Below are 26,295 nucleotides of genomic sequence, written 5' to 3'. Positions count from 1 at the left end.
ATCGGCCTCTGATCGCTGAAGAACTGCCAAAAATAACTTATGTCTATTTATGGCTTAATAACATCACTGGTTCCAACCCTGGTGTCCCCTCCCCCTGACATGTCCAGATGTCCAGATCACCAAATCTAGACCACAAACTCCTCAATCTGGGCTGAACCCAGCCACACTAAACACAAACTTTATTGTTTTGGTCTCTAACTAAAGCTCAACACCACTGCTGAGTGTTTGAATATGGATTTGCTATCCAATCACTCTTGATCAAGATCTAGAGACATTTAAACTTTTTTTTGAAAAAGGGAGCAATCCACAATGTTAAAACAAGTTTAATCATGGATGGGTACAGCTTAGCATTAATTATTATTAAAATAAAAACAAAATCATGTTTCAAACTCAACTTCAAACACAAATCTCATCTTTCCAGTAAAATAAGAAAAATATATTAGATCATAGGTGTCGGATAAGAAAATGTGAAACTCATCTTTACATTCATTATTAGCACTCAGACATGCCATTATCTGCTGTGTAATGTCCCCGACTCTTTACTAAGAGGCACTCCACAGATCCTGTGTTATCCAACAGCAAGTTCAACCTTCATGCATTAATTTCCTCTCTATAGTAAGCTGTATTTAAATGGTGGATTATTTTCCTTTTCAGAGTAACGCCCGTCCCATTAGCTGCGATCGTGTCAAACCGCCATTAAAGCAAATGCATAATAGCCAGTTTCCATTCAATGAAATCAAGGCTCAACATGCCAATGAAACACAGGAACATCGTTGTGAATTACATGAAAAGCCTCGAGGAGGATTGAGTGGCCTGAGATGGCGAAGTCGTAGGATGATGGAGTATGTGCTGTTGCCAAGCAATTGGTCCAAAGACAGATGTCAGAAATGAACTGCGTCCTTTACCAATGACAGCTCAGTAATCCACATTGTAAACAGGCATTAAAGTATATCTGATGGTTTGGGAAAATGTGGAAAACATCCCAGTTTTTGTCTTTTCATGCTTTTACTTTCAACACAACATTTATACACGTTTCATTAAAAATAAATAAATAAATAACTTCCTGCCAATCTTACTTCTGAAAAAGCTGTCAGGTTGGGGTTACACGTGTGAACAAGTTGGAATATTTTCTGACACAGGATGAAAAAGAAGCGTGTCCCACTTTGACACTTGCTCGAGGGTTTTTCTGTCTGGCATTGGCAACAACAACAGGTTGTTTTCCCTCCAAGTCCTTGCGGAAACGTGTAATGCGATTTCCAGTTCGGCTCACTTTCCCCTCTTGCTCTCCCCTCAGTAAAATTCAGCATGTGTCGAGTGGGATGGAGGGAAATAACAACAGGAAACTGTCCTCTGAATCCAGCTGTAAAGTGCTGAGAGGACGGTGGTAAATATCACCTTTAATTCCAGTGTTTTAAGGTACTGCAAAAAAAAAAAAAAAAAAAAAAAAGGACTGCAAAATCCTATCTACTGATATGAGCGAACCATGAGTACTGATATGTAAAAGACCCCCCGCTCTTCCATTGGCCATTTTGTTTCTAATTATGATCGCTTAGTCTTTTTTTTTTAAATCTCTTTCTAGTCAGTCTTCAAGTGAGGTCTTTTTGTATCTCATTATTTTTGTTTTGCATCTTTGTGGTTGTTCTGCATCTCTTCAGGGCTGGATTGCATCTTTATAGTCAGTGATTCATGATTTTCTTTTGTAACATGTTCTTGTTTTGCATCTTTTTATTGTTTCCTTATGTTCCTTTTATTTTTCCATCTTTTTGAGAAAGTTTTGAGGAAGTCTCTTGGAATGGTTTGATTCCTTTTGCAAGTTTGCTTTATATAGTTTACACCTTATGAAAGGGGTTAGTTACCACAATAAGGCAAAGCTTTTACTTTGAAGGCTAACAGGCTGGAGTGAATCTGAAAAGTGCAATCCAAACCAGAAACTGGAAACAGTGGGTAGCTTGTGAGTGTTTGCAGACAAATCAGTGTGTACCATGCAAACTATTGACAACCAAGCCTAAGCGAAACTGTCTAAATCAACTGCGCCAAGGTCAGCAACCACTTGAAAAATGGTTGGAAATGGGAATGCACATATTTTCCTCGGCCCCCAGAGGTTGCCAGGGGGTCACTGCCTAGATGACTAAGGCATTAGTTTGGTGTGCTCTAGTCTCCCATACTTTCAGCCAGAAAGTGAATAAACTCAGATTATAAAATGCAAAGTTAGACACTGTGAGCAACAATGTCACTTTTGGTAGCACACATAACATAATTGGCTTATCAAAGCTCTTAAACTGACAGCCCAACAACTCTTATCTTATCTTAAGACTCCAACCTCAAATGATGTGCACTGGCATCACCTACCTCAAGAGAAAATCTTATCAAAGAAGAACCAAAGGCCTTCGTTCCACATTCTGAACCTTAATCACGACTCAAAATTGTTCTTCATAGCAAGTAGGCTCCAAATATGTCAGGGTAAACCTGTCTTTTTGTTTCTGTGTGCTTGAAGATATTTTTCAATAAGCACCAGTCTCAGAAAGCTCTGTTTTCACCACCAATAACATTGACTTTCAGGCAAGATGATGTAACTCTATATTATAATCCTAAATCCTTTGAGTATAAACCAATTAAGACTATTTAATCCTTCTGTTTCAAGTGAAAATTGAAATCTTAAAAACAAGGAAAAGAAGAAACACCAGAACAGAGAGCAGAAATCTTTAAGTAGCAGCTGTGGTGTCTCTGGAAGGACAAAGGAAAGCTGCCTGTGTTGTAAAACTGCAAATGAAACAAAACTCCTCAAACACATTCTACATTAGGGAAAGTAAAGGCTATTGTTTTGAAGGACTATGTGGCCAGTTTATAGATAAAAATGGGAAAAGCAAGTTAAACAGTATTTCATAAATTCGCCGCCTGCTGTGCCACCTGCGAACACAGTTTAGACTTTGAGGAATGGCCGGGATGTTGCCACTCTCCCTCCCCGTTCATCTCTTTTAGTGAGACAGACTGTGTTGAGGCTGAGCACATCTTTGGCACTCAGCCTAGGATAGAAATATTCCACAGAGGCCGATGTCAGCGTGGACACCTTCAGCTGGTGAAAACACAAAGCGAGTCAATACCCTGATTGGCAGGTAGCTCCTGAGTCACAGGTCAGGACAACTACTAATAAATCCATCAGGACGCAGTGCAAACCGATACAGTAACCTCTTAATCTCTTTAACGAGCCTTATCAACAAATAAATGGAAAGATACTGTGTCACCTTTAATCAATGGTAACATTCAGTTCTGTTAGGAAAAGGTGACATTATGGCCTTTTAGACTCATTTTTATTAATAAAAAGTCAATTTTACACATTTGTACTGTTTAATTCACCAAAACTTGTTTTGATTTCTCTAATTTCATCTTCCTTGCAGCCCCGATTTCCCTTTGTCCTCTAACAGCTTTGTTGGGTGCTGTTTAGTTAGTTTAGATTTTATGGCCATTCAGAATAAGAGAAAATGATCAGTGCATATATCTTTACAAAGTACTGTTACTGGAAGTAATGGCTCCAACCTAAGACATCTGATTGTAAATATATCATTGTACTAAGAGAAAGGACTCAAATATAAGACACCGGCAGACGACATAACAAAAGATGAGAATCCATCTGAGGTACGAGAAACAAAAAGGGTGCAAACACCCTGTTGATGCCAGATGTCAAAGGGAAGTGACCAGACTGGGTCAAGCTAACAGGAGTGCAACAGTAACTTAAATAACCATTAATTTGAACAAAGGTATGCAGAAGAGCATCTCTGAATGCACAACATGTCAAACGTTGAAGCACAGTTTTAGCACAATGTGGTCCTCTTTTGCTATTACACTAGAGGACCACAGTCTGTTTCCTGTTGGGTGCCTCTCCTCTTGGGAAGAACAGAGGCTACAATTCAAAACTGGACAGCAGAAGACTAGACAAATATTGCATAGTCTGATGAATCTCGGTTTTTGCTGCAACACCTGGATGGTAGGGTCATTTTTAAGATAAACAACATGGAAGTATAGATCCATTCCGCCTTGTATCAACACTTCAGGCTGGTGTTGGTGGAGCAGCAGTGTGTTTTCTTGACACTTTAGGTCCCCAGGTACCAACTGAGCATCTTTCAGCTGATAGCTGCTCATAGCAGGATAACACACCATGTCACGCAGCTGGTTTCTAGAACATTACAAAGAATTCAACATACACAAATGGCCTCCATAATCACTAGACCTCAATCCAATGTAGCACCTTGGAATGGAATGGAATGAGATATTTTCATCACAGATGTGCAGCTAATAAATCTGCAAATCTGTGAGAGTATCATGTTAATATGGACCAAAATCTTGGAGGAATACATACAACAGCTTGTTGAATCTATGCAATGAAGAATTAAGAAAGCAAAAAGAGATCAAAATTGGTACTACCGAGGTGTAACAAACAAAGTGGACAGTTACTGTGTTTACAAAGTGCACTAATTAGAGAACAAGACAGATACCAGTGCAAGGAAAGAAATAACAGCACGTGAGAACAGTTAACCAGAGGGAAGACAGAGACAGGAAGTAAAAGAGACAGACAGAAAAGTAACTGCGTAAAGAGAAAGGCAAAGGCACAGACATAGAAAAGACCGAGGGAAGCAAAGAAAAAAAATATATATTCACAATCCCTGAGACCATGACAAGATTGCAGCTGATCTCAATGAGTGGGAAGAACTGAAAGCTGTTCTTTCCACTCATCTACTTTCCAGCAGCATCAAGTGATCCTTGATGTTGCTGTGAAGCCTGCACAGAAAGTCCTGAATCGTGTTTTTGGTGCAACTGATAAGAAGAAGTATCTAAAAGAAAAAACACTATCAGATACTGTCAGGGATGAACTCTGGCACCCTCGCAGTTTATTTGATAGACTAAGGCATACATTGTATCACATTTCTGTAGAAGCGAGCTGCGAAATGAATGCAAGGTTATTACCTTTACATATATGAAATATTAGAACATGTCTGGCCGAGATAACAAGACTTGAGAATATGTTATGATCCCATTAAATCAGCAACCTGTGCCAACCAGAAAGGAAATATATAGTCTTGGTGTTTCCGACCTCAGACAGGGAACTGCGGCTTTGACAACTATTTGCACATCAACACACATCAAGAAAACGAAATGAAAAGAAAAAAACGGCTCAGCCTCGAAGCCTCTCCTTTTTCTGTAGAAGTGAAAACACGGGGCTGGTTTTGAAATAAGAAGCAGTCCTCAGTATGGGGACTGTAAAACAGCTTGCCAGCGCTAAAGAGACTCCTCTCCAGAGGAACCTTGACGTGCATAATTCCCACTTTAAGGGCAGCTTTCATTAGTTTCTGTTGCAGTCAGCCTCCAGAAAATGTCCCCAGATGTTGCCAAATAAAAAGGCTTTGATATTCCTACATGCCTTATCCCTCACTGGCAAGCTCGGCGTGTTTGCTGTGTTTAAAAAGAGCATGGAGTTGATGTGTCGGACAGCTGAGTAGCAACATCAAAGCCCCGCAACTCTCACATATACAGGTTTGGTTTATACTAACACAGAGGGAAATTTAGAACATATCACTTACGCAATTTTTATACAAGCTAGATTACGAGTCAGATCTCAAACACACTTTTGCTCATTTGGATTACCCCTCGCATCCTATCAGCACTCACTTAAGATAATGGGCCCCGGTGGGGAGGATATAGGATGCACAGTGACTCTGGGAGCTTATGCATGTTAGTGAATGGGCAGGCGAGGCAGATAAAGGGCTTTAGAAAACAGACCAGTGGTGGCAATTTGACAGGATTAAAGCCTGACGGTGTGTTGTTCTCGTGGTGTCAGGTGTTGCTCGTTACACCCGAGCATGTCGGGGAATCGTGGTGTTGATCTGTGAGCATGTCGAGGTCATCTGAAGTCGTGGTTTAATCCTGCACTCTGGCACAAGGCATGGACGGACCCAACAAAGGCTGCGTTGTTTTTTTTGTTTTTTAATTCATGCCAGTAATCAAAAAGGGAGATTTTGACCATTTCTTGGTGGTAAAAATCTTAAAGAATGTGTTTTAGATCAGATCAGGTCTGTGGCTGCCTGTGATTCATTTAAGTACCACTTAATTTGCACAATAACTACCAGAGAGAAACATGTCAGAGTGACTAATGACTGATTGTCAGGATACAGTTGGCAGAGGTGTGTAAACATAATTTAGTGCAAATGCAAGCTTCAGAATGGAGCTGGAAAAAAAATACAGCAGTAATACAAAGACTCTTCTAACAACAACAGTTAGCTAACTAGCTAAAGATTATATGTCATGATGTTGCAGACACAGAGCACTGCTGTATGTTTAAGTATCCTTGGGGGAAGATGCTGAACCCTGAACTGCCCCTGATGAATCAGAGTGTGAGTGTATAAATAGTTGGTTAAAAGCACTTTAAGTTACCAGATATTGTGGGAAAGCACTACACATGTACCAGTCTATGAAATATTAGCACAGGAAAGATGCTAATCTTTGAAATATCAGCAAAGTTCAAGTATCATCGTATGGTAGGAGAGCATGCTGAAAATGGACCAAACTTCTGCCAAGAGCACGTCTGAGATTGATGACTGTATTGTTTTTAGGAGCTGACAGACGAAGCACTGTGGCACGTTTAATAAATGGCAATTTCATCCATTATAGGAGACACTCAGATGTGGACTCTTAAGCAAATGACTGTTCAGGAGATAAAAGGAAATAATGAAAGTCTCTACTGCAGTAAAAAAAATTCTCTAATAGTCTCAGCTGCTTGTTGTATTCTGGCCTAACGGGAGGTTAATCCATCTTGTATTACAATCCTTTGCAATGTAACAGAGAGTGGGGGGTAGTTAGTGGGAAAGACAAAGAACAACACTAGAGGCAGAGAGGCTCGTGTCATTGTCTCTACATCCACATGAGCTGAATGACGCACCTTTGACCTGTACAGACATCACACAGATACGACCGCTGACAAACCCCTGATTACCTCCACCTCCAGCACCACTCTCTCCTGTAGATCACCCCTCTCTTTAAAGCAGTGCAACACACAAGAGCCCCGCAGCTGAGTGAGCTACTATTAAAAAAGAAAAAAAGAAAAAAAAGGCAAATGTCAAACACAAAACACACAGACACACACAAACACACATATTGCACATTCACAGCTGACACGCTTGACCTTCAGTGGTGTCTCCTGAGGCCAAACATGTGAAAGGCTACCTGTGCACACATGCTTTCAAGGTGCCTTTGATGAAATTGGTTCAGCCTCATAGAGCTCCTTTTGTAAAGCCAATTCTCGGGCTTGGCAGTGGACAACCTGGGGAAACAATTGGTTTCCAGAAAGACCTGCAGCTGACAGAGAGAGCTGTGGCTGTAGTGGTCAACAACATGTAGCTTGTATTAAAGAAACACCTCCATGGTAAGAGAAGCCAGGAGAACAGTCCTTTAGCCTGCAGACGTCAGGTGATATGTAAATATTATGTACAAAGATTTCCCTGTGTTTGAGTGCACCACTTTCTCCTATACACTGTGACATCATTGCAGTGGCTTACACCAAAGAGAAAAAGTCACAAACCAGCCTGGATGAGATCCTCTAATTTGTCCTACGTATTCTCTCTTTTTTGGGGGGGGTGCAGAAAAATTTGAAATTTAAAGCGCATTTTGTAATTTTAATTGTAGCCCAATGTAGTATATAATAACTGTATAAAACAGACATGACCTTGTCTGATACAGTAGTAGATAATGTAGTTCTAATAGAAGTGGAGGAGTTTAAGTATCTCGGGGTCTTGTTCATGAGTGGGTGATTGACAAACGGATGGTTTACAGGAACGGTGGTAAAGAGAGCTGCTGACAATTTACCGGTCAATCTATGTGGTCATAGGGTAGTGATGGATGGATGAGCAGTGTATTCCCTGGCATAGAGCAAGAAGAGGCTGTGAGGTAGACCCAGGGCAAACCAGAAAGATTACGTTTTTCCCGTAGACGAGCTGGAGGCAGCTGTTGGTGAGAGGGCGGTCTGGAGTTTTCTGCCAGCTACTGCCGCCATGACCACAACCCAGAAAATCAGTACTAGATGGATGGATGAATGGATGGGTGGATGGATGAACGGATGGGTGAGTGGATGAACGGACGAATTGGTGGATGGATGGGTGGATTGGTGGATGAATGAATGAATGAATGGATGGATGGGTGGGTGAGTGGGTAGATGGGTGAGTGGATGGATGGATGGATGGATGGATGGATGGATGGATGGATGGGTGAGTAGGTGGATGAGTGAGTGGATGGACGGACGGACGGACGGACGGACGAATAGATGGATGATTGAGTGGATGGATGGATGGATGGATGGACGGACGGACGGATAGATGGATGATTGAGTGGATGAATGGATGGATTGGTGGATGGGTGGGTGAGTGGGTAGATGGGTGAGTGGGAGAATGAGTGAGTGGATGGATGGATGAGTGAGTGGATGGATGGATGGATGGGTGAGTGGGAGGATGAGTGAGTGGATGGATGGATGATGGATGGATGATTGAGTGGATGGACATACGGATGGACAGATTTCAGCTGGTCATTTAGTTTATTTTAAGAGTTGACTGAAGAGGATTTGCGACCCAAATGCAATCAGCTGATTAACAAAGCATCAGAAAGTGACTCAATCATTAATTTCGTCCTTTGTAAGATGCACAGACTTCAGAGTGTTTGTGATGTGCTGCTTTTCTTTATCACACTTGCACAGCACACGCTGTTCTCGGACAGCAGCACAGGTGTGGATGGACGCTGGTGAGGAAAATGAGCTACATTAACACCTGCTGAGGCATTCTGCGCAGTAACCTAAATGTTAATGACTCGAGCAGTTGGCAAGAAAATGGACGGGATAACAAGCTCTGACGAGGCCTGTCGAGTTAATCAATGGCCATGACATCCGATGAGACCGTTGCAAAGGACCAGACAAACACACAAAGGTGCAGTCAATGAAGAGCACAATGTCATCTCAGCAAGTGACAGCTCAGCAGCCAGAAGTGAGAAGGAGGAAAACTGTTTTACAGAGTCAACGTCTGATGAAATGCACCACATCCACTCCAAGATTCCTCAAATGGAAGCAGAGTGGAGGGGGGTTTCACAGCAGGAGGATCGGTGTGTTACAGAGCAAATAAATCAGCCACTTGGCATCGAATGTCGTCAGACAGACTGCGGGCATGTTTCAATCAACAGGCCAAGGGACACACTGACAGCATGTGGGGGGGGGGGGGGGGATAAAAAAATATATTTAAAAAAAGAGAGAGTACAACGAGCACGAATGAGATATGAGACGCCGGCAAGAAAGACATACATCAAGCTTGAAAACATCACCGGAGGATGAACTGAGTGAAGACAGTCCCACAAGACATGAATATGGGTCATATATATTTCTGGAGCTCATATTCGTAGCCATGTTAACTTGCTGTCACGCACACAGTTAAGCACAAAGTCTCATGAATTCTTTCGTATTCCCTTCATATGAACTCCACTACAAAAATGATCTGAAAGCAACTTTTATGGCAGTATGATATAACATAGCATACATGTTATACTGTAAGCTACAGTGCTTTAATATTAAAGAGCATTTAAGTGTCAATACATGGACAGAGATATGTGAAGCCATTTTAATGCAGTTCAATTAGAGGATTGGAGTGAAGAAGCTACATCAACACAATTATATTCATAAAAAAAAGTTTTAAATGGGGGCCTATTATGCTCATTTTTCATTCGTCTTGGACTCTAGAGTAGCTTTGCATGCTTTACAGTCCAAAGAAATCCTATTCCGTCCTTGACATCATATAAAAAATGTAAAAAATAAAATAAAAAAAATTGTGTGAAGCCAAAGCTTTAGGGATTACATCTACATAGGCTTACCTCATTATTTGAAACTTCAACCATGTTGCAGCAGGCCGTGAAGGCTCAAGCCATGTGACACGAGACTCACTGGAGAGCCAGCTGATGGCATCTCCAGTGTGTCCTCCTTACAGTAGCAAAATAGACGAACAGCAAAGGCTTGCTGGTTTCGCAGCAACTAAACTTTTTAACTCTACTGTGGAACATGTTATCAAAATTTGGAAAAATAAAAATAAAAAAAAATCCTAAGAAAATGCATCACCAAATATACCTGTGGAGTCATACCATGTAAAATCTGTGTAGGAAACACTGCATTTCTTTTCACACAGCCAAAAATACAGTCATGTAAGAAAGAAAGACTTCTTCAACAATGTCCTTTGGACAGGCAAGACCAGAGTGAAGATGCTGGGTGATAGTGGACAGCATCACCAACCACATCCTGTCAGTTGAAACACTGCACACCAACTGTCAGCGCTGTGGCTGAGGGGTGATGATTTGGGCCCGTTTTGCAGCCACAGGACCCGTACACTTTGCAGTGACTGAGTCAACCAAGAATTGAGGTGTTGCAATGACCCCGTCAAAGCCAGATATTAAGCTGGTTTAAATGATGTGACAAGATCTTAAGAGAGCTGTTGAAGGTAGTTCTAACAGCTGTTGAATCGTGGGGTGTAGTTGGTTTTTAGGATTATCACAACTTATTATTGTTACATTTAAATTTGAAAAACTCTTTGTGCGGGAAACACTGCATTTCTTTTCAGGGTTGCAGGCACGCAGTATATTCCATGAGTTTGGACTTGTCAGCTGGTATCTCGGAAAATAGAGCTATTAATGTGATTAACGTTGTAACAAAGTCCACTTTACCACAAAAATAATCTAACAACAAATTAGACGAAAGCATAAGCATTGGGAGTTAAACCCCACTCTCCTGGAGTGGATCCTTGTGGATTATTAATTATGTTTTTCTATCACCTGGTGTTCCCATACTTTAATTGTGAAACTCAAACTGAATGAGCTGAAATCTGTGTAACTGGTTGCTCCAGATGGCATTAAAAGAGAATTAACCATGAGTACTAATGGTGCACTCATGGTTAGCAGCTTGGTGGCCTTAAAAACACAGTTGGCCAACAAAAGATTATTACGGGTGAGCCAGCTTTCTCTGCACTGAGAGGAGATTCACTAAATGCATGACTGAACAGAGTAAATCTACAAAGCCATTTGAATTAGAGAAGGCTGGAAACATCTTTTATTCTTTGCTTCCAGTGTTCGATTTAGTTAGAGCTAATGGGCATAATTTATACATGAAACACCTGCCTGGTCCAGCATGAAGTAAACACAATCAGGGGAGGCCACGTAAGGACATCCGTGGATGCCTCCAGGATTTCAAAAACAGCAAGTCCATCTAAATATTTCCTGAGAGGACTTGAGAATTTATCAGTACCACTTACAGATTCAGTGATTATCAGACCTGCAGCTCACAAAATGAAAACTCCACCTGCACATAGTTAGCAACTGTTTTCCACCTGTGATTTTCTTTGTCAGCAAAGCTGAAAACCATTTATTTTCCCAGAAAATCAAGCAGGAAAGCAAGGAGGTGGTTTGTTTGATCTGTCAGCCGGCTCCTGCTTTCATTCAGGCCACCCGAGGAGTGGACAGATTATCATCGGCAGGAAGCAGAGCAGCAGGATCGGTTCTCAACCTGCCGAGTTTAGGCCTCGAGATGTAGGCAAAGCTTTGCTTTCATCAAATACCTCGCAGAGAAAACCAATCCCAAAAGCTGCAGTCTGCCATAGCAGAACTGAAGAACTTATTACTGCAAAATGGTAAAATTATAAGAAATAATGGCAGCAATTTTAAGATATAACCAGTGTCTAGTAAGAATCATGTAGTTGCATGAGTATGAAGATGCTTTCACAGAGAAACTGAGTTCACGTCTCAAAAAGTTGCACTTTCATTTCAGGCTGAATTGAGACTCATCATGATCTCTGTAGCTGAACTTCACATGCCCGCAGCTCCAGACTCCAGTATGAGTCAACTTTAATGCCCAGAGAAATCCTGCAAGGTGACATCAAGTGCACGTGAACACAGCACGCTTACTTTAGCTGTCCCCGCCAGACTGTGAGGCTTTAAATCAAAGAAAACCACAAGCGTGATGCTTGCACAAACCCAAAACCCTGCCAGCACTCACAACTTCTCAAATCCAACTCATCCTTTCCTGCAAGCAAGAATGTGTTTGTACTGTAACACGTGCCAGATTTTTATTTGGAGGGAACCCATGTTGTTGTAGTTAACAAAAAATGAATGACACATCTCATCAGCCTCATTTTGTGATTAAGGCTGATTAGCTCGTTAGATTTTTCCACAGAAAAACAACACAAAAAGGCAAATTAGCTTTTTGTGCAATCAGTCATTTTTGCAATCATATCAGGTACCAGCATGCAGTTTGTACATAACATATTGACACAATATTGGATAAGAACTCTTTTTAAAAGTGAACTTTTAGCTCTTTGTGCAGCTCATCTCATCTTCTGTCAGAAACGAGCAGTTTTCCTGTCTCCTGTTTCTTCAAATCTCCCTCCCTCAGACTCTTTGGAAATCTACTTTGGGGTGGCCCTCCTGCCTTTACTCTGTGGGTGTGTCATGCTTGCAGCATGGCAGATTATATTACAAAATTCAGCACTTGTTATTCAGACAAGTCTATGCAATGTCCATGTGCTCTGCAAGCGTTGCATCATCTCAGTGCAACTTGCCTGTTTATTAAACTTAAAGTGTTATAATGAAACCAAAATTGAGATTTTTTTTTTATTCTTTTTCGCAGTGAATAAATGTTTTTATTTTATTTATTATTTGTTTATTTTGAGTATCGCCATCACAATTCCCCAACTCTCTGTGAATGGTCCTCATGGCCAGTGATTAATTGAGTGGACAATTTCCATATTAATGATCAAAAAAACTGACCTCACAGCCCTTTGTTCTTTAATTGGGCTGGTTTCAGTCATTCTGCAAATGTACTGTTTATAAGCTTGGGGAAACCTGCAGTCAGCTGAAACTGAAGAAGTCACTTGGATGAGCGACAAAACGTTTCTTCCACTGAAAACGCCCCAATGAACAAAATCAACGTTTTAGGATTTACTTACCTGGATGATTGAGCATGCATCAAGAAAAAGATAATAATGAAAACCAAAGGTACACTTGTAAAACTAATGGGAACCATCACTGAAAGTCAATGAAAGAATTGGGAATAAAATAAAATACTTTTTAATATAAAAAGTAGTCCAGTGAAATTAATAGAACCTAAAGGTTACTATGAAATAAGCAGAAATCATCCCTGTTTCTCAAATTTTTTTTAGCATGCTGCATTTCACACATCATAAGTTCACATCTGAAATGCAAAATGTTAATTAACAATTACTAAAAGTTAAAAACACAAGGGCACAAATCTAATTCTACTTAAATAAACTTCACTCACCAGCGTCGTCAGAGTCCTGTGTTTATTTTGTCTGAAAAACAAAGAAACAAAAAAATTCATCTTAGTGTCATTTTTTATATAATCTGCTTCAGGAGCATAAACTGTATATAAAAGACAACATAGCCACCAGGCTGTCACCCTTTGTGTGAGAAGGTAAATTACTATGAATTGCACAGGTACAAAGAACAGACAGGGAAACCTGCAAATTACTGCTAAGTAACAGACCAATAAAATATGAGAATTTCACACATCAAAACTGAAGCACAAACATTTAGGATGGTGTGTATCACACAAACCAACCACAAAATCAGTCAATCCATTAAAAGAGGTCCACAGATTAGTGAGCTGGCAGATACCAGTCAGTCAAATACACCACGTCCCTACCTCCAGCATCAAGATCAGAGTGATCATGAAAAGGGAAACTATCGAAAAACAGTTTTTTGTAACATGCTTTGTCTAAATGTCCAAATTTTAACCTGGGAGTCTCTGGGGATTCACTCACTTTTGGGGCCAGCCTCAGGTGGCCACTAGAGGAACTGAAATTTCTGGTAGGTTCAGGTCTAATTGCTGCTGCTTGTTCAGGAGGTACACGGCTAACCGTCTGGAAAGCAATTCAGACAAGAGTGCTGGCTTAAGGCTCACTAATTAGCATGATTTCTTTTTAGTTTTTATAAGCAGTTAATATAATTTTATTAGTGGGATATAACCTTTTCCCAGGTGTAAATGAGTACCGCCCTCCAAATACCACCTCATCTCTTAGAGAATTTAGCAGGTGGATGTCCTTTCCAGCCACTGTGTGGATTAACAGCACCAGCTGCAAAGTGCTGAATGTGAATGCAGTCCCGCTGAGGAAGCAGCTAGCTCGACAGAGATATCAATATGGACACCTGTGGGCCCTCCTGTTGCCATGACCACCAGCAACAGCTGCAGCAGAGTCACTCTATCGTCACCGGCGGCCGGTGGGGGAATCAGCACTTCCTAAACAAATTAGTCTGAGGAAAACTGCTGAGGCCCGAACCCTTTAATTACATCAACCCCAAACCAAATTATACGCAGACTCTGTAATAACTAATGCACATCAAACAAGCCCTCCTCCTCTTCCTCCTATCCCACTCAAGCTTATGTGTGGAACATTTATATCGAGGTGTTCATTCCCAGAGGAGAGACGCAGAGAAATGTCAAGACAAAGGAGACATGGCTTCTCCTCCCTCCCTGGCCTTTTCGCTTCGCGTTCTATCACTCTCTCCATTCTTTTCGCTCCCCTTCCTCATTCATTCTCCGTCTCCTTCTCCCTTTATCCTGTCATCTACATTGTGGGGAGCGTCTTTCGCTCCTTCGAGCTTTGGCTGTGTAAGCAGAGCTGGCGAGATGAGAAGAAGCAGCGCTGTACTCTGAATAGTGAAGCACAATAGGCGAAGAGGTTTTGCAAGGAGAGAATTAAAATTCTGCCACCGGTGGAGCAAAATAAGATGCCACGTGTGTGTCTGTGAGGGGAGGGGTTTAAAATGAAATGAAATGTGTTTTTGATAGAAGAACTTCACTCTCTTGGAAAGAGAGCTTTCAAAAGTGAACAAACACAAGGTTTAGAGGGAATGGAAAATGAGCTAAAGCAGACCAGACACATTTAAGTCCTTTTTCTCATTGTTTTTTTTTTTGTTTTTTTGTTTTTTTTTTTTTTTATAAATACAGCTAAATGTGATCTTAAGAAAAGTGCAAGACAGAAAGGAGGGGGGGGAAAAATCGTTCATCTTTCAGTCCACACTTCATCCATGTTCTCATGGAGAGCACCAGCTATAAAAAGGCCATTCATAAAAAGGCAGGTAAATACCATCAATCAAAGGATGCATGCAAATTAAGGTCAATGAGCTCCTCATATAATGCAAACATCACACTGAGCTCTTACTACTGGGAGCAGAATATTAATAAGTACATGTATAGTGTACACAGGAAAAACCTGCTCACCAAGGATAATAAGGTCTTTAAGGGATGTTAATATAAAACATGTGGCACCTTCATAATAGTCTCAGGTGACTGCCTAGCTTTAAAAACAGTACATCCTACTATAATGGTTAAGTGGACATGTTGTTATGTAGCGCTTTTCAACTCTACCTGAGCACTCAAAGAACTTTGTACAACATGCCACATTCATCCATTCATCCAAGCACTTTTTTTCTATGTTTAAGTTCTTTTTATCTAACATTTACAAACATTCAGCTTGGGGTTGATTTCTTGCCCAAGAATTATTGGCATGGAGACTGAAGGGAGATCGAACAAATAACCTTCTGATTAGTAGACAAGTTATTCTACTTCCATATAGTCATATCATAATCATCATTGTAGTATATGTATGTATGAATATTTGTGTGTCTGTACCTTATGTCCTCCTTAATTCATGGGAAAACTTGCACAAACATCGTCGTAAATACAGAGATTGATACAGTGAAAAACACTATAAATCTCTCTTATTTTATCTTCTCTTTTTAGGACAACTCTATAGAGTTGTTGTTTTTTGGTTTGTTTTTAATAGCTTATCCATTTCAATACTGGAGTTGTTGCTTGGCTGCTTTCAATGACTAGTCTCCCGACCACAGATAGTATAAAGGTCTTTAAAGTGAAGCTACCAGGGGCCAATAACTGTGGTTGTAAAAGGACTTCGGCCCTATAGATGTTTGTGAGAAAATGGTCCTCAACCCCTAGGTCAGTCAAGTCCATGGTGTCAGTCACCAGGATATACTCCTTATCTAATCACCTCTCATCAAGAAGTGGTAACATCTTGATGCAGTTTTCTCTGTGGTGGGGTTGGGTGGACTGTCCAGGGCTCTGTGGAGCCGGGGGGCGCTACTGCACTGGGCCCCGGTCTGATGGGCCTGGGCCCCCCTTCCCTGGCGGGTCGCGGAGGGTGGGAGTGCCTACTGGGGTCAGCGGGGGAGCTGGCCCCAGGGAGGGGTTACCTGCCCCTCCCTTCCTTCCCTCCCCATCTCCAGCTGCCTCCCTCTTCCCGCTCCTCCACAACCACCCACACATGAAGGGCCTTGGAGTGGGGGTATGTCACCAGGGTGCAGAGGAAGCTACCCCCCCCCCGTCCCCTTCTGGCTGCCTCTGCCTCAATTTTATCCCACAACTTAGACATTCACATTATTCACACTCTCATTACACATACATATAGGATCTTGGGGGTGGGCACAATCACGGAGTCCAAATCACCATCAGGGTGTATACCTCACCCCTGACGTCGTTGCCCACCTCTCAATTTTAAATACACTTAGTCATTGAGGGCTAGCAGGAGGGACTATGCGCTTACCTGCTGCTCCTTGGCAGGTAGCTCCATGCCCTCCTGGGTTTTAATTGCACCTTAGAACACATATGCATCAACACTACAATGAGCGGGTGGAGGGAGGTTTGGAGTCTTCTCCCACCCCCATTCTCTGCGGCCTGCTGGAGCGGGAGGGCTAGTAGGAGGAGTTGGCCGTCCGACTGCGGTCTGGGGTGTGGGGCCTCCCTGCTGCTGCGGAGTCGGGGTGGTCTGCCTCTCCCCACCGCAGGGAAAAGGGTAACACCACCTGGGTCTGGGTGCAATTCCCCCCTCCAGGGGCAAGGGTACCTAGACCCGGTTTGTAGAGTACGCTTGGGGAGTGTGATTGTGTGTACAGCGTCTCTTTATGTCTGTCTCCACGTTGGTTGAGTGTGGAGTGAGTGCATATGAGAGCATGAGGGTGGGAATGGATGTTTGTGTCTGTGTGTGCCTGTATGTCTGTGTCTATATGTCAGGTTGGGTATCAGACGCCACCTCTCTGGGGACACCTCAGGCCCTCCAAGGTTTGGAGGCCTATCTCCACCCACCACCACTTCCCCTGCCGGTGGCGGACTCCCTCAGGTGTCGGTGTGTTGGTGGTTCTTTGTGTCTGGGGGTGGGCGTCCGGGTACACACCGGCTCACTCCTTGGCGGCCGCTTGTCGGGGCCTGGGGCCTGGGGCTCGCTCGGGCCCCTTTGGAGGTGGGGTGCCCCCGGCCTCTCGGCCTGGGGCTCGGTCACTCAGGCACAGCTGGGGGCCGGCGGAGCTCACGGGCGCGTCACTGCAACTCCCCCTGACTTCTGCTCCGCGGCTGCTGGGCGAGCCCTCATCTGGGACTCTCCTCAGCTCTTACTGGGACAGTGGCGCGGCTGCCCCTCTGTTGGTCTTCCATGGTCTCTTGTGTTCTGGGGGCCTCTGGATGTCTGGAGTTTTGATCTCCTCCATACCCGCTTCACACCCTGGAGGACGGGGCTGTGGCCCCCCCACACTCCCTAGCAGATCATTACATGGAGAAACCTTTGGAATGCAAGCATGCTGATCCACACAGGTATGCACACATGGGTATTCACAGACGCGGACTAAAGCTTTCTTGGCTGCTGCCTCAAAGCACACTGTGCGCTGTCTATCTTGCGTGCTGCACAATATCGTTTATTATTTAGTAAATATTGATATCTATGACTAGCTAGTTTATTGTGATGGTGCTTTGTTTTCTCTATTATTATGTTACTCTTTGTTGTTTGCTGTCTCCTCTGTTTGTTTTTTTTGTTTGTTGTTTTTTTTTTTTTTTCCTCCATACAGGTGACCCAGGAGTTCTTTTTTTTTTTCTCTCTCTTCCCCCCCCTTCTCACCGTCTCTTCTCCCCTTTGGTTTTCTTTCTTTCTCTCCCCCTCTTTCTCTCATTCATTCCCCCTGTCCTATTTATTAAAAAAAAAAAAAAAAAAAGAAAAAAAAAAAAAGAAGTGGTAACATCCCTCTTTTTATACTACCTGTGATTCCACTGGAGGCCGTTTTTGGCTGCAATTCTAGTATTTTATGCATCTGTTGCTTAGCTAACTAGGAGATATGTACATGGCAGCATTGAAACTGCAAAACATGTTTAACTGATGTGTGGTGTAGAGATGTGGACATCCATATATTACAGTCTGTTTTACACAATGCTGATTTAACCAATAAAAAGAAAGAAAGTAAAGCACCAAATTCTCTGTTTTAAGTATATTGCAACTTTATTTCAACCGAGATTTTTCAATATTGTGCGATTATAACTTCACTGATTATGCTAACTTTGCAAACTCCACCTGTGTTATAAAGATTTGAACGTTGACATTCTATCAGAGCAAGCAAGGCAGGAAGTGCTTGTGCAGTGGACTCTAAATAAATAGGCCTAAATTAAGTGAAAGAAATCTTCTTTCATCTCAAACAGTATTCTGTCATAAAGCTTCTCTCATCCCTCATCGCATCTATCCTTTAGATCTCTGCCATCTTGTGATTGCAGTTGGATATTGTCTCTGGAAGCAAACTTGATTACAGAACTACTAAAATCTCATGGACTTGTCTGTCTCCATCTCCTATTAATAAAAGCTTGATTGCACATGTGAAGTGTGGATAAACCTCTGGTCTGTGACGGGAGACTGTCGGAGATTAGCATGCTAGCTAAGCCACTGCTGGCTCTGCTTTCACTGCTCTCAGATCAGTTACCTTCTGTGCTTTGTGTGAAACAAAGCTAGCATTGGCAAGTAAACAACTGCTTTCATTTATCGTTGTAACAAATGAGCATTCTCTCACTGACCACCTCGGCCAACTTGTATGACGTAACCAACTTAATAACTTGTTATAATTGTTTGATTAGCAGCTGTGAAACCACTTGGTTGGCCAAAATGTACAAAGTTTAACTTAACATGGTTGTTGTTTTTTTTCTTTTTAAGTAAAGTTATCTGTGTTTCTTAGCTCTCATTGCCTTTCTGTAAAAGGTACCACATGCCTCTGAATTGGTTGTCACAAAAAGGTTCCAAAAACTATCTTTCTAGAAAGCTGGTTTTTACATGATTCCTTGTGTATATTTGCCATTCTGACAGATCCAAAGTAAATACATATATTAGCTGCCTGGGATGGCCATTTTGCTGCCTGCATAAGAGGTCACCGTCTGGGGATACTTCCAAGCAGAGGTGGTAAATGCAAAGTTAGCATGAGCCAAAAGAGCCATTTAATGGGAACTACGTCATAGTGTTTATCTTGAAAACATTACGGCAACATGCAGGCACTAAGGCAATTAATTACTGAATTATACCATGCTGTTGCACAATGAATGCAATAAGCCCTCTGGGCTTTTTTCTCATTACCAGGTACACACTGTCCTACACGGGCGAAGCAGGGGAGGCTTTTAATAACATTTAGTATTCAGATTAAACCGTTGTACGCAGCCAAAGCTACAGCTTCCAGGGTTTTGGCTCCAAAGTAGGATCAATTTACAATCCAATTAATTCAAATTGTGTGGAAACATGCTCACAAGGAGGAAAACAATCGGCTGTCCCATTAAGGCAAAGACAAATGAGGGTTTGGAGCCGAAAGAGAAGAGACACCTGATGCGTTTGACATGCCTGCTTTCATTATTTGGTTTACTTCCAATACAACAGGCTTTTAAAATAATATATGCATAGTAGGAGTACTTTTTTCCTTTTTACCTAAAAGCCACTGATGGGCTCCAGTTGGATTTGATCTGGATTTGAAGTGCGCTTCAAACACAATGTTCAATTTGCCTGTTAAAAATAAATAAATAATTTATTACAGCTCATCAAAGACTTGCAGCAAATAAACCATGATGTTTCCGAGAAAGCGCAAATGATACGCATCTCTCACAGCAGCAAGAGCAACACTGTCTGAATGTTTAAAAGCTGTACACAAAAAAAGACCACAATATAGATCCACTGCCTTCAAAGCAGCTGGTCAATCATGTTTAGCCACTCTTTCCTGCTCTTTAAATGACTTGTCATCCTGTCTTTCAAACCTGCTGTGAGCCACACACAGCTGCAGATCACCAGCATGACCTTTAGAAAGATTCAGGGAAATTCATTAACGAGCCTTTGATTAAGTCGTTTCACGCTGGCAGAGTTTTTCCTTGATGGGAACCTAAATAAATAATATACCACTTCCAGCTGATGTGTCCTTATTAAGCTCAAAATAACACCAACATAGATAACTTAATCAGTGATTTGTGAGCAGATCATCTTAAACTGGTTTCTTGAACATGACAATGAGTTCACTGTTCTCAAATGGCCTCCACAGTTACCAGATCTCAATCCAATAGAGCAGCTTTGGAATGTGGTGCAATGGGAGAGCTTCATCGTGCGTGACTGTGTGACGCTATCATGTATCAAAACCTCCAAGGAACGTTTCCAGCAACTTGTTCAATCTATCCTGTGAAGATTTAAGGCAGCACTCAAGGCAAAAGGGAAGTCCAACAAGGTACTAGCGAGATGCACCTAATGAGGTGGTTGGTGAGTGTATAGATTTACAAAACAGAAAATCATCTTTGAGGAAAAAATAACATGCAAAACCTACAAGCATAGCATTCATATGTTAAAAAAAACAACAACAACTTTCTTTCTTTTTTTTACCAATTGCCCAGAGCTGTTCGATATAACGATATATATATCGGATGACGATATAAAGACGTTGACCGTTTGTTTCTTTCATGGTGTCGCAAAATAAACTGTTTACAGCTATATTTTTTCATCGCTTTGACGGTCACTGTAGTAGCTATGTTAATTTCTTAAAGTTCCCCCTTTCTCTTATATTTAAAATAACTACACTACGGACGGACAAACGGCTGTTTTTACGCTTTGTCGTTAGCAACAATGAAGTTAAACCCAGTGTGTGGCTCCGCCTCCGCTTATTTATTTTCCACATAAACCTTTCACAATAAAGCTGAAGATCCTGTTGAGACCCTGTTGAGACAGAAAGACCAGTCAAAACAAATCGAGGACCTTATTCCTAAAGGAGGGGCTATGTATATGTCTTATATTGGTATATGGGATTTTTGTCATATCGCACAGCCCTACAATAGCCACCAAAACCCTTAAAAGGACCTTTTCTACCACCTTAAGCAGTCAACGTTAAAGACTTCCAAAAATGCATACTTGTCTATTTAATTGATTGCGATCTTAACATGTTCATAAAAATGAACGTATTCTGTACACATCTGCAAAAATCTTTGAATCAAAACAACGCTTCAGGATTTTGCTTTTAATCAACTAAAACCTGCATATTTAAATGTATAAAACAAGAAAACTATAACATCTTGACCCACAGCCACACTAAGCTCTATGTTTGTGTGTGTTTAAAGTGGCATAGTGGCATTGTAAAGCGCTTTGGGTGCCTTGAAAAGCACTATATAAATCTAATCCATTTTATTATTATTATAAAGTGTGTGCATCAAAAGGGTCATTTCATGCTGCTCCACATGCAACCATCAACCTCCCCATCGGCAAGGTGCTGGGCAAAGCCTCGCCACCCACCATCGTGATCCACAGCCACTGAGACGTCTAATGCAGCAGAAGGGAAGGCGGCTGGGCCCAGTTTGTCATTCTGTTTGAGCGCTGACTCAGACTTAAAAACAGGTAGAGGGAAAAAAGGAAAAGAGGGATTAAAGTCACTGTAGTGCTTCCTGGCAGCAGTAAAGACACATTAGAGGCCAGGTAGATGATTTTTGCGAGATGGAGTAAAAGACGGTGTAGGAATGCTGCTGCAGACTCCCTGGTTTTCACTGCTTTGCTAGTCATCTTCTGGAGAGCATGTGTGAAATTCTCATAAATGTTCCCTTCCTGTTGTGGACTGCATAAAAAGCAGTACATAATATCAGCATATATGACAGACTAGTCTATTAATACCAAAACCAATCACATGTGTGACATCTAATCTCAGGAATGACTCCTTTCTGGGTGAAAATGAAAGAAAAGAAATAAAAGTTATTCATTTGAACATCCTCTCCACCTCCAACCCTCCACCCATGGCTTGTTTTATGTCCAACAATGATCCGAGGAATGGCTGCCAAGCATATAAATCTGGCTACGAGGACAGGTTCGCTGGCAGAGCTGAACAGAGTGAGCACTGGGGAATCCAAAAACAGTACATCTTTATTACCGTTAAATAGCTGCAGCATAGAAAGACTTGACTCAAAATGTGGAGCAGTGGACTAATGATGAAGGATGGAAGGGAAGGCTGACTGGCATCATCTGGCGCAAAGCTCAGTCACTCATACATGGTGGATTTAAAAATAAAAAATAAAATAAAAAACCTCCAATGAAAACAAATTTTAACATGAAATTTTGAATCATGAAATATTTTATCCCAATATCACACATCACTTGGCAAATCCAGCTGTAAAGCATCAATCTGAACATGTTTGATAGATCTGACTGAGAAACCAAGGACACTAGACACTCGTAGGCTGACAGCCTGTCTGTAACATGGCAAAGCATATCCCGCTTTAAAAACATGAACATCACGTTGCTTTGGCGTTTACTGAGGCCAGGGATCAGTGGAGCCCAAGGACCATTTTTCCCCAAGATTTCTGTAAACCAAAATAACCTTTTGCAGTGGCTGCACCTGCTAGTCATTAGAAAGAAAGCAGATTTATGGCTCTTCTGGATTGCCCTAACCTTTTAGACCCAGAAGACACATCAAATAGTTACAATACAATAAAATTACATGTGTGATTGTACAATACAAATGTCTAACTTCCCAGAAAAACCACAATAATTTCACATCAAACATACAAAGGCGTCTTTACATCCAATCTAATTAATGATTTGTATAAACCACCTGCCTTAATCAGACAGAAATTTCGCTCCAAACAAGTGTGATCAGGTCAGTATCTTCCAACTAGTGTGTTTACATTAAGCTTTTTTTTTGGTCAGGCTTTTGATCTGGTTACTCGTTTCCATGTAAACATGGCTGCTTTTTGTTTTAAAGCTTGCTAGTCAACTAGATGATTAAATATTGCTAAATACTAGTCAGCTAGATATTCATATTTAATGGATGTTTTACACCAGTAAACTGTTGCTTCTAAGTTTTTATAATGCCATTGGCGACTAACAGAGGGATATCCAACAGAAACAAGCTCCCCTCCATCTTTCTGTGAGAGGAAATTGACAGCGAGTTGGAAAATAAACATAGCAGAAGCATGAACCAGCAAGGATCTGCAGTACTAAAATGATGGAATCAGATTTTTACTGATATTTAAACACTCAGTTGGAACAATGTCTATGTGGAGCAATAGAACGTTAGCCACACTCTGCAAACTGATCTAGGACAGTGTGTTTGCAATGCCACCTACGGCAGAAAGTGCAACACATTTTAGCAACTTGATCTGATTATTAAAGAATGTGACTGATGGTTTCAAAGGGCTCAGAAAAATACACAATATTTGTACAGTCAATCTTTCATCTAGTAGCTGAGCTCAATTTTAGCCATTTCGTGGAGATTAGTTGACTTGTCGATTTTTTTTCTCCTGTTTTCATGGGCAGTAAAATACCTGCTGTTGTCTATTAGTCTTTTTTTAAAATCAACTTTGATGTCCAAACTACTTTCTTACAACACTGTCACCACTTTCTCTGCTTGGAAATGGGGTTGTATCAGTGTATAAATGGTATGAAAAGTGTATGCAGATTATAGAAATCTGTTGGTTAAAGAGCAAAATAGGCCAGTGTATTTTTTTTTCTCCACAATACACGATATATATCATGATATGTTCAAATAACCTCCAAAAACAAATGTTATTCTCAACCATATAATGCCCAAAACTGCACTGGCATCCTCATTCAAATCCAAAATTCAATATTTTTTCCTACTTTGAATTAAAAAAAAAAATAAATCAAAATGAGTTTAAATGTTTTATTTTAACCATTTTGTAACCATCAGCTGCACACAGGGGTTTTCTCAAATTACAATATTGTCACAGTGCATCTCTTTGTGTGGTCAACACTAGACATTTAACAAAAAAATGTTTAAAGCAACAAAAAGTACACCAAGTAAGAATTTAAGAGACAAAATAGAATAATTCAAAATAAAAACATTTGACATTTTCTTTGGTGTGTGGGAAGTTTAAAGCAGGAGCTTAAAGCGGAGTTTAAAGCATTCTTCATTTTGCAGTGGATGACTTTTCAGGTGGTAGAATAAATTCATGGTACTCTTACCTTTAACAAAAATAGTTTTATGGCATTTCTTGAAAATTATTACATTTTGTTCAACATTCTTCTTGTGAAATCCAAACCACTGCCAGATTATTGATCCAGTGCTGTTTCTATTTGGAACTAGCTCATCTGACTCCTCTTCAGTTAGTCTCATTCCCTCGCTCGTCTGAAAGGGCTGTTGTCGCCATTTCCCCCCCCCCCCCCTTATCTGGTAAACACGTGTGGCAGGCAGAACATTTTCCGATTAGGCGGGGGGAGGTAGTGATGCCTTCGCAACATGTGGGATTTAAAAAAAAAAAAAAAACCCTCAATGAATTACATGCAGTCCCAAATACATCTAGTAGATACGATATATTGCCCACCCCTAGGCCAGTGTGCACATTTAATAAATCCAATGGTAATTTTACATATGCACTTTTTTGTTTTGCAAGATTTCGATGCACAAGGTCTCCAGGAATAGGGACAGTGTCTCCTACTTTGTCTTACATCAGTTGCCTTTGTATTCATTATGCCCAATTTTACCCTTTCTTATGAAATAATCTGAATTAATGCCAAAAATCACTTTTAAACTGTGCCAACCACCTCTATATTTTTGAGTTAATCTATAGCATTTTGTCTATTAACATTTCTTAAGCCTTACATTGGTAAGCTTGCTGCAAAGAGAGTGAAACATTTAGCATACAGGCTTGACAACATGCCAACAAATCAACATTACAGCTTTTACAGAGCAGCAGGATACAAGAGTTTCTAAAGTTAGAAAGATCCGTGCATTTATGCATTCTGATGAACGAGGACATCGAGGGCAAAATCACTCAGGAGCTAACATTAAACAAGACTGTGAAGGTTACTTTCCTTCACGCTAGACAGGTGAGCTGTCACATGAAGTCACAGTTTATCAGCATCAGTCTTATCCTTTGTTACGGACCATCCTACTGATCATGACAGCTCTCGAGACACTTTTATTTTACTAAATTCAAACCTGGTTATTAAAGTCAAATATTTTGTAGGTTTAGTATGAATATTTTCTCAGCTTCACAGACACAGCAGATTATTACTCTGCAGGCTCGTCACCATGGCATTAACTTTGAAGTAACTTCCAAAATATGGTACCAGGTATCCTAGTAACAAGGAATGGTTCAAAGCTATGGAACCCAGGACCAAAGAGTTTGGCTGATGCCTCAAGCATAATTAAAAATCAAATGCACGCCCCTGCTGCTCATCTACCTTTTATGTGCCCTTCTTCTAAACTTTCCGTTATCACCAATCTTCTCTTCCTCCTCCCTTTGCACCATCAAGCTGCATGCCTTTTGGGGTTTTGTCCTACGTACAAAAAAGAAAGAGGAAAAAAAAAATAAACTCAATCACGGCAGGAGTGCGTTGTGACTCCTCTACCCTACAGACACAAAACAGCATGCAGCCATTTCCACAGAACGTCCCCCAAAAAGCTCCAAAAGGTTCAAAAGGAGAGGTCACCCTGAAAAAATAAAGCACATTTCCCGGGATAACAACAACATTAACAACTCACCTCCCGGGCCTCAGTTTGCCAGAACCTGGCACAGAATATGAAAAAAATTTTAAAAAAAAATAAAAATACACAGAACAACTGCAGAAGCCTAATTTGTAGCTTCTGTTATGGCTTTCTAATTCAGCCCCCCAGTCAAATAAGATGTGTGTGCAAAGAGATAAAGATAAAGAGAAAAAAATAAACCCTCTGTTTGTTTATTATTTATCTTTTTAGAGCATCTGTAACATCATTTAAGGCACCATATGCTGCTGCTGTTTATATTTCTTCTCTCATGATGCCTTCATGAAGAGCAGCTGTCACAGATTGTGTCACGTCCCCGTAATGAATAACGAAGGCATGCGCGAGGCGTCAAATCAAGGCAGACGGCCCCAGATGTTGGAATAAAAGAAAAGTGGGTCAGGTGTCTAGCTGATGCTGAGCACACGGCTGCGTGACGAGCGAGCCGAGGCTTCAGCC

The 26,295-nt window shown here is 41.2% G+C and overlaps 1 protein-coding gene across 4 annotated transcripts in view; it reads right to left on the bottom strand.

Annotated features, from left to right (window-relative positions):
* Window positions 1-26,295, bottom strand: part of rnf152 (ring finger protein 152) — a 58,018-nt gene that overhangs the window by 17,085 nt on the left and 14,638 nt on the right. The window contains exons 2-3 of one of the 4 annotated variants that reach the window (XM_080864264.1): window positions 25,539-25,634; window positions 13,334-13,364 (exon numbers count right to left, since the gene is read on the bottom strand). The gene's annotated coding sequence lies outside the window, so the exon portion shown is untranslated. Of the gene's footprint in view, window positions 1-13,333; window positions 13,365-21,638; window positions 21,730-23,640; window positions 24,583-25,538; window positions 25,635-26,295 lie in introns of those variants that run through there. The other 3 variants (XR_013969505.1, XR_013969506.1, XM_080864263.1) reach the window with 3 other exon arrangements.

Source organism: Rhamphochromis sp. 'chilingali', assembly GCF_963969265.1.
Source record: "Rhamphochromis sp. 'chilingali' genome assembly, chromosome: 18".
In the NCBI taxonomy this organism is placed as follows: Eukaryota; Metazoa; Chordata; class Actinopteri; order Cichliformes; family Cichlidae; genus Rhamphochromis; species Rhamphochromis sp. 'chilingali'.
This window is presented reverse-complemented; position numbering and strand designations above follow the sequence as displayed.